The following is a 16,093-nucleotide window of genomic DNA, read 5'->3' on the forward strand; positions in this document are numbered from 1 at the left end:
TACAAGCAGCACAGTAGAACACAGGAGAAGCATCTAAGTTGATGCAATCGCCCAGTAAGAAGAGCTACATTTATAGTTTTAGTTATCGATTATTGAATTATTGGTCGGTTTGGTGCCTTGGACATGACCGAGGACCTTAAGATTTGGCATGAACCGAGGACTGGCAGCCACGTAACACGAGAAAATATGAAAAATGTTAATATGTAGTAAAAACCTTAGAAAATCTCCGTGTTTCGTCATTCACCATGAATCGATATAACGCGAGATCGTCACATTGGTCGCATTTCTCTCTGAAACGGTTACATTTATGGTCTGCCAGCCCTTGTCGCGTGCTGCGGTATGTGGGGACAATACAAGCAGCACAGTAGAACACAGGAGAAGCATCTAAGTTGATGCAATCGCCCAGTAAGAAGAGCTACATTTATAGTTTTAGTTATCGATTATTGAATTATTGGTCGGTTTGGTGCCTTGGACATGACCGAGGACCTTAAGATTTTGCATGAACCGAGGACTGGCAGCCACGTAACACGAGAAAATGTGAAAAGTGTTAATATGTAGTAAAAACCTTAGAAAATCTCCGTGTTTCGTCATTCACCATCGAATCGATATAACGCGAGATCGTCACATTGGTCGCATTTCTCTCTGAAACGGTTACATTTATGGTCTGCCAGCCCTTGTCGCGTGCTGCGGTATGTGGGGACAATACAAGCAGCACAGTAGAACACAGGAGAAGCATCTAAGTTGATGCAATCGCCCAGTAAGAAGAGCTACATTTATAGTTTTAGTTATCGATTATTGAATTATTGGTCGGTTTGGTGCCTTGGACATGACCGAGGACCTTAAGATTTTGCATGAACCGAGGACTGGCAGCCACGTAACACGAGAAAATGTGAAAAGTGTTAATATGTAGTAAAAACCTTAGAAAATCTCCGTGTTTCGTCATTCACCATCGAATCGATATAACGCGAGATCGTCACATTGGTCGCATTTCTCTCTGAAACGGTTACATTTATGGTCTGCCAGCCCTTGTCGCGTGCTGCGGTATGTGGGGACAATACAAGCAGCACAGTAGAACACAGGAGAAGCATCTAAGTTGATGCAATCGCCCAGTAAGAAGAGCTACATTTATAGTTTTAGTTATCGATTATTGAATTATTGGCCGGTTTGGTGCTTTGGACATGACCAAGGACCTTAAGATTTTGCATTAACCGAGGACTGGCAGCCACGTAACACGAGAAAATGTGAAAAGTGTTAATATGTAGTAAAAACCTTAGAAAATCTCCGTGTTTCGTCATTCACCATCGAATCGATATAACGCGAGATCGTCACATTGGTCGCATTTCTCTCTGAAACGGTTACATTTATGGTCTGCCAGCCCTTGTCGCGTGCTGCGGTATGTGGGGACAATACAAGCAGCACAGTAGAACACAGGAGAAGCATCTAAGTTGATGCAATCGCCCAGTAAGAAGAGCTACATTTATAGTTTTAGTTATCGATTATTCAATTATTGGTCGGTTTGGTGCCTTGGACATGACCGAGGACCTTAAGATTTTGCATGAACCGAGGACTGGCAGCCACGTAACACGAGAAAATGTGAAAAGTGTTAATATGTAGTAAAAACCTTAGAAAATCTCCGTGTTTCGTCATTCACCATCGAATCGATATAACGCGAGATCGTCACATTGGTCGCATTTCTCTCTGAAACGGTTACATTTATGGTCTGCCAGCCCTTGTCGCGTGCTGCGGTATGTGGGGACAATACAAGCAGCACAGTAGAACACAGGAGAAGCATCTAAGTTGATGCAATCGCCCAGTAAGAAGAGCTACATTTATAGTTTTAGTTATCGATTATTGAATTATTGGTAGGTTTGGTGCCTTGGACATGACCGAAGACCTTAAGATTTTGCATGAACCGAGGACTGGCAGCCACGTAACACGAGAAAATGTGAAAAGTGTTAATGTGTAGTAAAAACCTTAGAAAATCTCCGTGTTTCGTCATTCACCATCGAATCGATATAACGCGAGATCGTCACATTGGTCGCATTTCTCTCTGAAACGGTTACATTTATGGTCTGCCAGCCCTTGTCGCGTGCTGCGGTATGTGGGGACAATACAAGCAGCACAGTAGAACACAGGAGAAGCATCTTAGTTGATGCAATCGCCCAGTAAGAAGAGCTACATTTATAGTTTTAGTTATCGATTATTGAATTATTGGTCGGTTTGGTGCCTTGGACATGACCGAGGACCTTAATATTTTGCATGAACCGAGGACTGGCAGCCACGTAACACGAGAAAATGTGAAAAGTGTTAATATGTAGTAAAAACCTTAGAAAATCTCCGTGTTTCGTCATTCACCATCGAATCGATATAACGCGAGATCGTCACATTGGTCGCATTTCTCTCTGAAACGGTTACATTTATGGTCTGCCAGCCCTTGTCGCGTGCTGCGGTATGTGGGGACAACACAAGCAGCACAGTAGAACACAGGAGAAGCATCTAAGTTGATGCAATCGCCCAGTAAGAAGAGCCACATTTATAGTTTTAGTTATCGATTATTGAATTATTGGTCGGTTTGGTGCCTTGGACATGACCGAGGACCTTAAGATTTTGCATGAACCGAGGACTGGCAGCCACGTAACACGAGAAAATGTGAAAAGTGTTAATATGTAGTAAAAACCTTAGAAAATCTCCGTGTTACGTCATTCACCATCGAATCGATATAACGCGAGATCGTCCATTTGGTCGCATTTCTCTCTGAAACGGTTACGTTTATGGTCTGCCAGCCCTTGTCGCGTGCTGCGGTATGTGGGGACAACACAAGGAGCACAGTAGAACACAGGAGAAGCATCTAAGTTAATGCAATCGCCCATTAAGAAGAGCTACATTTATAGTTTTAGTTATCGATTATTGAATTATTGGTCGGTTTGGTGCCTTGGACATGACCGAGGACCTTAAGGTTTTGCATGAACCGAGGACTGGTTCCCACGTAACACGAGAAAATGTGAAAAGTGTTAATATGTAGTAAAAACCTTAGAAAATCTCCGTGTTTCGTCATTCACCATCGAATCGATATAACGCGAGATCGTCACATTGGTCGCATTTTTCTCTGAAACGGTTACATTTATGGTCTGCCAGCCCTTGTCGCGTGCTGCGGTATGTGGGGACAATACAAGCAGCACAGTAGAACACAGGAGAAGCATCTAAGTTGATGCAATCGCCCAGTAAGAAGAGCTACATTTATAGTATTAGTTATCGATTATTGAATTATTGGTCGGTTTGGTGCCTTGGACATGACCGAGGACCTTAAGATTTTGCATGAACCGAGGACTGGCAGCCACGTAACACGAGAAAATGTGAAAAGTGTTAATATGTAGTAAAAACCTTAGACAATCTCCGTGTTTCGTCATTCACCATCAAATCGATATAACGCGAGATCGTCACATTGGTCGCATTTCTCTCTGAAACGGTTACATTTATGGTCTGCCAGCCCTTGTCGCGTGCTGCGGTATGTGGGGACAATACAAGCAGCACAGTAGAACACAGGAGAAGCATCTAAGTTGATAAAATCGCCCAATAAGAAGAGCTACATTTATAGTTTTAGCTATCGATTATTGAATTATTGGTCGATTAGGTGCCTTGGACATGACCGAGGACCTTAAGATTTTGCATGAACCGAGGACTGGCAGCCACGTAACACGAGAAAATGTGAAAAGTGTTAATATGTAGTAAAAACCTTAGAAAATCTCCGTGTTTCGTCATTCACCATCGAATCGATATAACGCGAGATCGTCACATTGGTCGCATTTCTCTCTGAAACGGTTACATTTATGGTCTGCCAGCCCTTGTCGCGTGCTGCGGTATGTGGGGACAATACAAGCAGCACAGTAGAACACAGGAGAAGCATCTAAGTTGATGCAATCGCCCAGTAAGAAGAGCTACATTTATAGTTTTAGTTATCGATTATTGAATTATTGGTCGGTTTGGTGCCTTGGACATGACCGAGAACCTTAAGATTTTGCATGAACCGAGGACTGCCAGCCACGTAACACGAGAAAATGTGAAAAGTGTTAATATGTAGTAAAAACCTTAGAAAATCTCCGTGTTTCGTCATTCACCATCGAATCGATATAACGCGAGATCGTCACATTGGTCGCATTTCTCTCTGAAACGGTTACATTTATGGTCTGCCAGCCCTTGTCGCGTGCTGCGGTATGTCGGGACAATACAAGCAGCACAGTAGAACACAGGAGAAGCATCTAAGTTGATGCAATCGCCCAGTAAGAAGAGCTACATTTATAGTTTTAGCTATCGATTATTGAATTATTGGTCGGTTTGGTGCCTTGGACATGACCGAGGACCTTAAGATTTTGCATGAACCGAGGACTGGCAGCCACGTAACACGAGAAAATGTGAAAAGTGTTGATATGTAGTAATAACCTTAGAAAATATCCATGTTTCGTCATTCACCATCGAATCGATATAACGCGAGATCATCACATTGGTCGCATTTCTCTCTGAAACGGTTACATTTATGGTCTGCCAGCCCTTGTCGCGTGCTGCGGTATGTGGGGACAACACAAGCAGCACAGTAGAACACAGGAGAAGCATCTAAGTTGATGCAATCGCCCAGTAAGATGAGCTACATTTATAGTTTTAGTTATCGATTATTGAATTATTGGTCGGTTTGGTGCCTTGGACATGACCGAGGACCTTAAGATTTTGCATGAACCGAGGACTGGCAGCCACGTAACACGAGAAAATGTGAAAAGTGTTAATATGTAGTAAAAACCTTAGAAAATCTCCGTGTTTCGTCATTCACCATCGAATCGATATAACGCGAGATCGTCACATTGGTCGCATTTCTCTCTGAAACGGTTACATTTATGGTCTGCCAGCCCTTGTCGCGTGCTGCGGCATGTGGGGACAATACAAGCAGCACAGTAGAACACAGGAGAAGCATCTAAGTTGATGCAATCGCCCAGTAAGAAGAGCTACATTTATAGTTTTAGTTATCGATTATTGAATTATTGGTCGGTTTGGTGCCTTGGACATGACCGAGGACCTTAAGATTTTGCATGAACCGAGGACTGGCAGCCACGTAACACGAGAAAATGTGAAAAGTGTTAATATGTAGTAAAAACCTTAGAAAATCTCCGTGTTTCGTCATTCACCATCGAATCGATATAACGCGAGATCGTCACATTGGTCGCATTTCTCTCTGAAACGGTTACATTTATGGTCTGCCAGCCCTTGTCGCGTGCTGCGGTATGTGGGGACAATACAAGCAGCACAGTAGATCACAGGAGAAGCATCTAAGTTGATGCAATCGCCCAGTAAGAAGAGCTACATTTATAGTTTTAGTTATCGATTATTGAATTATTGGTCGATTTGGTGCCTTGGACATGACCGAGGACCTTAAGATTTTGCATGAACCGAGGACTGGCAGCCACGTAACACGAGAAAATGTGAAAAGTGTTAATATGTAGTAAAAGCCTTAGAAAATCTCCGTGTTTCGTCATTCACCATCGAATCGATATAACGCGAGATCGTCACATTGGTCGCATTTCTCTCTGAAACCGTTACATTTATGGTCTGCCAGCCCTTGTCGCGTGCTGCGGTATGTGGGGACAACACAAGCAGCACAGTAGAACACAGGAGAAGCATCTAAGTTGATGCAATCGCCCAGTAAGAAGAGCTACATTTATAGTTTTAGTTATCGATTATTGAATTATTGGTCGGTTTGGTGCCTTGGACATGACCGAGGACCTTAAGATTTTGCATGAACCGAGGACTGGCAGCCACGTAACACGAGAAAATGTGAAAAGTGTTGATATGTAGTAATAACCTTAGAAAATATCCGTGTTTCGTCATTCACCATCGAATCGATATAACGCGAGATCGTCACATTGGTCGCATTTCTCTCTGAAACGGTTACATTTATGGTCTGCCAGCCCTTGTCGCGTGCTGCGGTATGTGGGGACAATACAAGCAGCACAGTAGAACACAGGAGAAGCATCTAAGTTGATGCAATCGCCCAGTAAGAAGAGCTACATTTATAGTTTTAGTTATCGATTACTGAATTATTGGTCGGTTTGGTGCCTTGGACATGACCGAGGACCTTAAGATTTTGCATGAACCGAGGACTGGCAGCCACGTAACACGAGAAAATGTGAAAAGTGTTAATATGTAGTAAAAACCTTAGAAAATCTCCGTGTTTCGTCATTCACCATCGAATCGATATAACGCGAGATCGTCACATTGGTCGCATTTCTCTCGGAAACGGTTACATTTATGGTCTGCCAGCCCTTGTCGCGTGCTGCGGTATGTGGGGACAATACAAGCAGCACAGTAGAACACAGGAGAAGCATCTAAGTTGATGCAATCGCCCAGTAAGAAGAGCTACATTTATAGTTTTAGTTATCGATTACTGAATTATCGGTCGGTTTGGTGCCTTGGACATGACCGAGGACCTTAAGATTTTGCATGAACCGAGGACTGGCAGCCACGTAACACGAGAAAATGTGAAAAGTGTTAATATGTAGTAAAAACCTTAGAAAATCTCCGTGTTTCGTCATTCACCATCGAATCGATATAACGCGAGATCGTCACATTGGTCGCATTTCTCTCTGAAACGGTTACATTTATGGTCTGCCAGCCCTTGTCGCGTGCTGCGGTATGTGGGGACAATACAAGCAGCACAGTAGAACACAGGAGAAGCATCTAAGTTGATGCAATCGCCCAGTAAGAAGAGCTACATTTATAGTTTTAGTTATCGATTATTGAATTATTGGTCGGTTTGGTGCCTTGGACATAACCGAGGACCTTAAGATTTTGCATGAACCGAGGACTGGCAGCCACGTAACACGAGAAAATGTGAAAAGTGTTAATATGTAGTAAAAACCTTAGAAAATCTCCGTGTTTCGTCATTCACCATCGAATCGATATAACGCGAGATCGTCACATTGGTCGCATTTCTCTCTGAAACGGTTACATTTATGGTCTGCCAGCCCTTGTCGCGTGCTGCGGTATGTGGGGACAATACAAGCAGCACAGTAGAACACAGGAGAAGCATCTAAGTTGATGCAATCGCCCAGTAAGAAGAGCTACATTTATAGTTTTAGTTATCGATTATTGAATTATTGGTCGGTTTGGTGCCTTGGACATGACCGAGGACCTTAAGATTTTGCATGAACCGAGGACTGGCTGCCACGTAACACGAGAAAATGTGAAAAGTGTTAATATGTAGTAAAAACCTTAGAAAATCTCCGTGTTTCGTCATTCACCATCGAATCGATATAACGCGAGATCGTCACATTGGTCGCATTTCTCTCTGAAACGGTTACATTTATGGTCTGCCAGCCCTTGTCGCGTGCTGCGGTATGTGGGGACAATACAAGCAGCACAGTAGAACACAGGAGAAGCATCTAAGTTGATGCAATCGCCCAGTAAGAAGAGCTACATTTATAGTTTTAGTTATCGATTATTGAATTATTGGTCGATTTGGTGCCTTGGACATGACCGAGGACCTTAAGATTTTGCATGAACCGAGGACTGGCAGCCACGTAACACGAGAAAATGTGAAAAGTGTTAATATGTAGTAAAAGCCTTAGAAAACCTCCGTGTTTCGTCATTCACCATCGAATCGATATAACGCGAGATCGTCACATTGGTCGCATTTCTGTCTGAAACAGTTACATTTATGGTTTGCCAGCCCTTGTCGCGTGCTGCGGTATGTGGGGACAACACAAGCAGCACAGTAGAACACAGGAGAAGCATCTAAGTTGATGCAATCGCCCAGTAAGAAGAGCTACATTTATAGTTTTAGTTATCGATTATTGAATTATTGGTCGGTTTGGTGCCTTGGACATGACCGAGGACCTTAAGATTTTGCATGAACCGAGGACTGGCAGCCACGTAACACGAGAAAATGTGAAAAGTGTTAATATGTAGTAAAAACCTTAGAAAATCTCCGTGTTTCGTCATTCACCATCGAATCGATATAACGCGAGATCGTCACATTGGTCGCATTTCTCTCTGAAACGGTTACATTTATGGTCTGCCAGCCCTTGTCGCGTGCTGCGGTATGTGGGGACAATACAAGCAGCACAGTAGAACACAGGAGAAACATCTAAGTTGATGCAATCGCCCAGTAAGAAGAGCTACATTTATAGTTTTAGCTATCGATTATTGAATTATTGGTCGGTTTGGTGCCTTGGACATGACCGAGGACCTTAAGATTTTGCATGAACCGAGAACTGGCAGCCACGTAACACGAGAAAACGTGAAAAGTGTTGATATGTAGTAATAACCTTAGAAAATATCCGTGTTTCGTCATTCACCATCGAATCGATATAACGCGAGAACGTCACATTGGTCGCATTTCTCTCTGAAACGGTTACATTTATGGTCTGCCAGCCCTTGTCGCGTGCTGCGGTATGTGGGGACAATACAAGCAGCACAGTAGAACACAGGAGAAGCATCTAAGTTGATGCAATCGCCCAGTAAGAAGAGCTACATTTATAGTTTTAGTTATCGATTATTGAATTATTGGTCGGTTTGGTGCCTTGGACATGACCGAGGACCTTACGATTTTGCATGAACCGAGGACTGGCAGCCACGTAACACGAGAAAATGTGAAAAGTGTTAATATGTAGTAAAAACCTTAGAAAATCTCCGTGTTTCGTCATTCACCATCGAATCGATATAACGCGAGATCGTCACATTGGTCGCATTTCTCTCTGAAACGGTTACATTTATGGTCTGCCAGCCCTTGTCGCGTGCTGCGGTATGTGGGGACAATACAAGCAGCACAGTAGAACACAGGAGAAGCATCTAAGTTGATGCAATCGCCCAGTAAGAAGAGCTACATTTATAGTTTTAGTTATCGATTATTGAATTATTGGTCGGTTTGGTGCCTTGGACATGACCGAGGACCTTAAGATTTTGCATCAACCGAGGACTGGTACCCACGTAACACGAGAAAATGTGAAAAGTGTTAATATGTAGTAAAAACCTTAGAAAATCTCCCTGTTTCATCATTCACCATCGAATCGATATAACGCGAGATCGTCACATTGGTCGCATTTCTCTCTGAAACGGTTACATTTATGGTCTGCCAGCCCTTGTCGCGTGCTGCGGTATGTGGGGACAATACAAGCAGCACAGTAGAACACAGGAGAAGCATCTAAGTTGATGCAATCGCCCAGTAAGAAGAGTTACATTTGTAGTTTTAGTTATCGATTATTGTATTATTGGTCGGTTTGGTGCCTTGGACATGACCGAGGACCTTAAGATTTTGCATGAACCGAGGACTGGCAGCCACGTAACACGAGAAAATGTGAAAAGTGTTAATATGTAGTAAAAACCTTAGAAAATCTCCGTGTTTCGTCATTCACCATCGAATCGATATAACGCGAGATCGTCACATTGGTCGCATTTCTCTCTGAAACGGTTACATTTATGGTCTGCCAGCCCTTGTCGCGTGCTGCGGTATGTGGGGACAATACAAGCAGCACAGTAGAACACAGGAGAAGCATCTAAGTTGATGCAATCGCCCAGTAAGAAGAGCTACATTTATAATTTTAGTTATCGATTACCGAATTATTGGTCGGTTTGGTGCCTTGGACATGACCGAGGACCTTAAGATTTTGCATGAACCGAGGACTGGCAGCCACGTAACACGAGAAAATGTGAAAAGTGTTAATATGTAGTAAAAACCTTAGAAAATCTCCGTGTTTCGTCATTCACCATCGAATCGATATAACGCGAGATCGTCACATTGGTCGCATTTCTCTCTGAAACGGTTACATTTATGGTCTGCCAGCCCTTGTCGCGTGCTGCGGTATGTGGGGACAATACAAGCAGCACAGTAGAACACAGGAGAAGCATCTAAGTTGATGCAATCGCCCAGTAAGAAGAGCTACATTTATAGTTTTAGTTATCGATTACTGAATTATTGGTCGGTTTGGTGCCTTGGACATGACCGAGGACCTTAACATTTTGCATGAACCGAGGACTGGCAGCCACGTAACACGAGAAAATGTGAAAAGTGTTAATATGTAGTAAAAACCTTAGAAAATCTCCGTGTTTCGTCATTCACCATCGAATCGATATAACGCGAGATCGTCACATTGGTCGCATTTCTCTCTGAAACGGTTACATTTATGGTCTGCCAGCCCTTGTCGCGTGCTGCGGTATGTGGGGACAATACAAGCAGCACAGTAGAACACAGGACAAGCATCTAAGTTGATGCAATCGCCCAGTAAGAAGAGCTACATGTATAGTTTTAGTTATCGATTATTGAATTATTGGTCGGTTTGGTGCCTTGGACATGACCGAGGACCTTAAGATTTTGCAAGAACCGAGGACTGGCAGCCACGTAACACGAGAAAATGTGAAAAGTGTTAATATGTAGTAAAAACCTTAGAAAATCTCCGTGTTTCGTCATTCACCATCGAATCGATATAACGCGAGATCGTCACATTGGTCGCATTTCTCTCTGAAACGGTTACATTTATGGTCTGCCAGCCCTTGTCGCGTGCTGCGGTATGTGGGGACAATACAAGCAGCACAGTAGAACACAGGAGAAGCATCTAAGTTGATGCAATCACCCAGTAAGAAGAGCTACATTTATAGTTTTAGTTATCGATTATTGAATTATTGGTCGGTTTGGTGCCTTGGACATGACCGAGGACCTTAAGATTTTGCATCAACCGAGGACTGGTACCCACGTAACACGAGAAAATGTGAAAAGTGTTAATATGTAGTAAAAACCTTAGAAAATCTCCCTGTTTCATCATTCACCATCGAATCGATATAACGCGACATCGTCACAATGGTCGCATTTCTCTCTGAAACGGTTACATTTATGGTCTGCCAGCCCTTGTCGCGTGCTGCGGTATGTGGGGACAATACAAGCAGCACAGTAGAACACAGGAGAAGCATCTAAGTTGATGCAATCGCCCAGTAAGAAGAGTTACATTTGTAGTTTTAGTTATCGATTATTGTATTATTGGTCGGTTTGGTGCCTTGGACATGACCGAGGACCTTAAGATTTTGCATGAACCGAGGACTGGCAGCCACGTAACACGAGAAAATGTGAAAAGTGTTAATATGTAGTAAAAACCTTAGAAAATCTCCGTGTTTCGTCATTCACCATCGAATCGATATAACGCGAGATCGTCACATTGGTCGCATTTCTCTCTGAAACGGTTACATTTATGGTCTGCCAGCCCTTGTCGCGTGCTGCGGTATGTGGGGACAATACAAGCAGCACAGTAGAACACAGGAGAAGCATCTAAGTTGATGCAATCGCCCAGTAAGAAGAGCTACATTTATAGTTTTAGTTATCGATTACTGAATTATTGGTCGGTTTGGTGCCTTGGACATGACCGAGGACCTTAAGATTTTGCATGAACCGAGGACTGGCAGCCACGTAACACGAGAAAATGTGAAAAGTGTTAATATGTAGTAAAAACCTTAGAAAATCTCCGTGTTTCGTCATTCACCATCGAATCGATATAACGCGAGATCGTCACATTGGTCGCATTTCTCTCTGAAACGGTTACATTTATGGTCTGCCAGCCCTTGTCGCGTGCTGCGGTATGTGGGGACAATACAAGCAGCACAGTAGAACACAGGAGAAGCATCTAAGTTGATGCAATCGCCCAGTAAGAAGAGCTACATTTATAGTTTTAGTTATCGATTACTGAATTATTGGTCGGTTTGGTGCCTTGGACATGACCGAGGACCTTAACATTTTGCATGAACCGAGGACTGGCAGCCACGTAACACGAGAAAATGTGAAAAGTGTTAATATGTAGTAAAAACCTTAGAAAATCTCCGTGTTTCGTCATTCACCATCGAATCGATATAACGCGAGATCGTCACATTGGTCGCATTTCTCTCTGAAACGGTTACATTTATGGTCTGCCAGCCCTTGTCGCGTGCTGCGGTATGTGGGGACAATACAAGCAGCACAGTAGAACACAGGACAAGCATCTAAGTTGATGCAATCGCCCAGTAAGAAGAGCTACATGTATAGTTTTAGTTATCGATTATTGAATTATTGGTCGGTTTGGTGCCTTGGACATGACCGAGGACCTTAAGATTTTGCAAGAACCGAGGACTGGCAGCCACGTAACACGAGAAAATGTGAAAAGTGTTAATATGTAGTAAAAACCTTAGAAAATCTCCGTGTTTCGTCATTCACCATCGAATCGATATAACGCGAGATCGTCACATTGGTCGCATTTCTCTCTGAAACGGTTACATTTATGGTCTGCCAGCCCTTGTCGCGTGCTGCGGTATGTGGGGACAATACAAGCAGCACAGTAGAACACAGGAGAAGCATCTAAGTTGATGCAATCGCCCAGTAAGAAGAGCTACATTTATAGTTTTAGTTATCGATTATTGAATTATTGGTCGGTTTGGTGCCTTGGACATGACCGAGGACCTTAAGATTTTGCATGAACCGAGGACTGGCAGCCACGTAACACGAGAAAATGTGAAAAGTGTTAATATGTAGTAAAAACCTTAGAAAATCTCCGTGTTTCGTCATTCACCATCGAATCGATATAACGCGAGATCGTCACATTGGTCGCATTTCTCTCTGAAACGGTTACATTTATGGTCTGCCAGCCCTTGTCGCATGCTGGGTTATGTGGGGACAATACAAGCAGCACAGTAGAACACAGGAGAAGCATCTAAGTTGATGCAATCGCCCAGTAAGAAGAGCTACATTTATAGTTTTAGTTATCGATTATTGAATTATTGGTCGGTTTGGTGCCTTGGACATGACCGAGGACATTAAGATGTTGCATGAACCGAGGACTGGCAGCCACGTAACACGAGAAAATGTGAATAGTGTTAATATGTAGTAAAAACCTTAGAAAATCTCCGTGTTTCGTCATTCACCATCGAATCGATATAACGCGAGATCGTCACATTGGTCGCATTTCTCTCTGAAACGGTTAAATTTATGGTCCGCCGGCCCTTGTCGCGTGCTGGGTTATGTGGGGACAATACAAGCAGCACAGTAGAACACAGAAGAAGCATCTAAGTTGATGCAGTCGCCCAGTAAGAAGAGCTACATTTATAGTTTTAGTTATCGATTATTGAATTATTGGTCGGTTAGTAGCCTTGGACATCACCTAGGACCTTAAGATTTTACATGAACCGAGGACTGGCAGCCACGTAACACGAGAAAATGTGAAAAGTGTTAATATGTAGTAAAAACCTTAGAAAATCTCCGTGTTTCGTCATTCACCATCGAATCGATATAACGCGAGATCGTCACATTGGTCGCATTTCTCTCTGAAACGGTTACATTTATGGTCTGCCAGCCCTTGTCGCGTGCTGCGGTATGTGGGGATAATACAAGCAGCACAGTAGAACACAGGAGAAGCATCTAAGTTGATGCAATCGCCCAGTAAGAAGAGCTACATTTATAGTTTTAGTTATCGATTATTGAATTATTGGTCGGTTTGGTGCCTTGGACATGACCGAGGACCTTAAGATTTTGCATGAACCGAGGACTGGCAGCCACGTAACACGAGAAAATGTGAAAAGTGTTAATATGTAGTAAAAACCTTAGAAAATCTCCGTGTTTCGTCATTCACCATCGAATCGATATAACGCGAGATCGTCACATTGGTCGCATTTCTCTCTGAAACGGTTACATTTATGGTCTGCCAGCCCTTGTCGCGTGCTGCGGTATGTGGGGACAATAAAAGCAGCACAGTAGAACACAGGAGAAGCATCTAAGTTGATGCAATCGCCCAGTAAGAAGAGTTACATTTATAGTTTTAGTTATCGATTATTGAATTATTGGTCGGTTTGGTGCCTTGGACATGACCGAGGACCTTAAGATTTTGCATGAACCGAGGACTGGCAGCCACGTAACACGAGAAAATGTGAAAAGTGTTAATATGTAGTAAAAACCTTAGAAAATCTCCATGTTTCGTCATTCACCATCGAATCGATATAACGCGAGATCGTCACATTGGTCGCATTTCTCTCTGAAACGGTTACATTTATGGTCTGCCAGCCCTTGTCGCGTGCTGCGGTATGTGGGGACAATACAAGCAGCACAGTAGAACACAGGAGAAGCATCTAAGTTGATGCAATCGCCCAGTAAGAAGAGCTACATTTATAGTTTTAGTTATCGATTACTGAATTATTGGTCGGTTTGGTGCCTTGGACATGACCGAGGACCTTAAGATTTTGCATGAACAGAGGACTGGTACCCACGTAACACGAGAAAATGTGAAAAGTGTTAATATGTAGTAAAAACCTTAGAAAATCTCCCTGTTTCGTCATTCACCATCGAATCGATATAACGCGAGATCGTCATATTGGTCGCATTTCTCTCTGAAACGGTTACATTTATGGTCTGCCAGCCCTTGTCGCGTGCTGGGTTATGTGGGGACAATACAAGCAGCACATTAGAACACAGGAGAAGCATCTAAGTTGATGCAATCGCCCAGTAAGAAGAGTTACATTTATAGTTTTAGTTATCGATTATTGAATTATTGGTCGGTTTGGTGCCTTGGACATGACCGAGGACCTTAAGATTTTGCATGAACCGAGGACTGGCAGCCACGTAACACGAGAAAATGTGAAAAGTGTTAATATGTAGTAAAAACCTTAGAAAATCTCCGTGTTTCGTCATTCACCATCGAATCGATATAACGCGAGATCGTCACATTGGTCGCATTTCTCTCTGAAACGGTTACATTTATGGTCTGCCAGCCCTTGTCGCGTGCTGCGGTATGTGGGGACAATACAAGCAGCACAGTAGAACACAGGAGAAGCATCTAAGTTGATGCAATCGCCCAGTAAGAAGAGCTACATTTATAGTTTTAGTTATCGATTACTGAATTATTGGTCGGTTTGGTGCCTTGGACATGACCGAGGACCTTAAGATTTTGCATGAACCGAGGACTGGCAGCCACGTAACACGAGAAAATGTGAAAAGTGTTAATATGTAGTAAAAACCTTAGAAAATCTCCGTGTTTCGTCATTCACCATCGAATCGATATAACGCGAGATCGTCACATTGGTCGCATTTCTCTCTGAAACGGTTACATTTATGGTCTGCCAGCCCTTGTCGCGTGCTGCGGTATGTGGGGACAATACAAGCAGCACAGTAGAACACAGGAGAAGCATCTAAGTTGATGCAATCGCCCAGTAAGAAGAGCTACATTTATAGTTTTAGTTATCGATTATTGAATTATTGGTCGGTTTGGTGCCTTGGACATGACCGAGGACCTTAAGATTTTGCATGAACCGAGGACTGCCAGCCACGTAACACGAGAAAATGTGAAAAGTGTTAATATGTAGTAAAAACCTTAGAAAATCTCCGTGTTTCGTCATTCACCATCGAATCGATATAACGCGAGATCGTCACATTGGTCGCATTTCTCTCTGAAACGGTTACATTTATGGTCTGCCAGCCCTTGTCGCGTGCTGCGGTATGTGGGGACAATACAAGCAGCACAGTAGAACACAGGAGAAGCATCTAAGTTGATGCAATCGCCCAGTAAGAAGAGCTACATTTATAGTTTTAGTTATCGATTATTGAATTATTGGTCGGTTTGGTGCCTTGGATATGACCGAGGACCTTAAGATTTTGCATGAACCGAGGACTGGCAGCCACGTAACACGAGAAAATGTGAAAAGTGTTAATATGTAGTAAAAACCTTAGAAAATCTCCGTGTTTCGTCATTCACCATCGAATCGATATAACGCGAGATCGTCACATTGGTCGCATTTCTCTCTGAAAATGTTAAATTTATGGTCCGCCAGCCCTTGTCGCGTGCTGGGTTATGTGGGGACAATACAAGCAGCACAGTAGAACACAGAAGAAGCATCTAAGTTGATGCAATCGCCCAGTAAGAAGAGCTACATTTATAGTTTTAGTTATCGATTATTGAATTATTGGTCGGTTTGTAGCCTTGGACATGACCTAGGACCTTAAGATTTTGCATGAACCGAGGACTGGCAGCCACGTAACACGAGAAAATGTGAAAAGTGTTAATATGTAGTAAAAACCTTAGAAAATCTCCGTGTTTCGTCATTCACCATCGAATCG

The sequence above is a fragment of the Schistocerca nitens genome, chromosome 12 (assembly GCF_023898315.1).
Source record: "Schistocerca nitens isolate TAMUIC-IGC-003100 chromosome 12, iqSchNite1.1, whole genome shotgun sequence".
NCBI lineage: Eukaryota > Metazoa > Arthropoda > Insecta > Orthoptera > Acrididae > Schistocerca > Schistocerca nitens.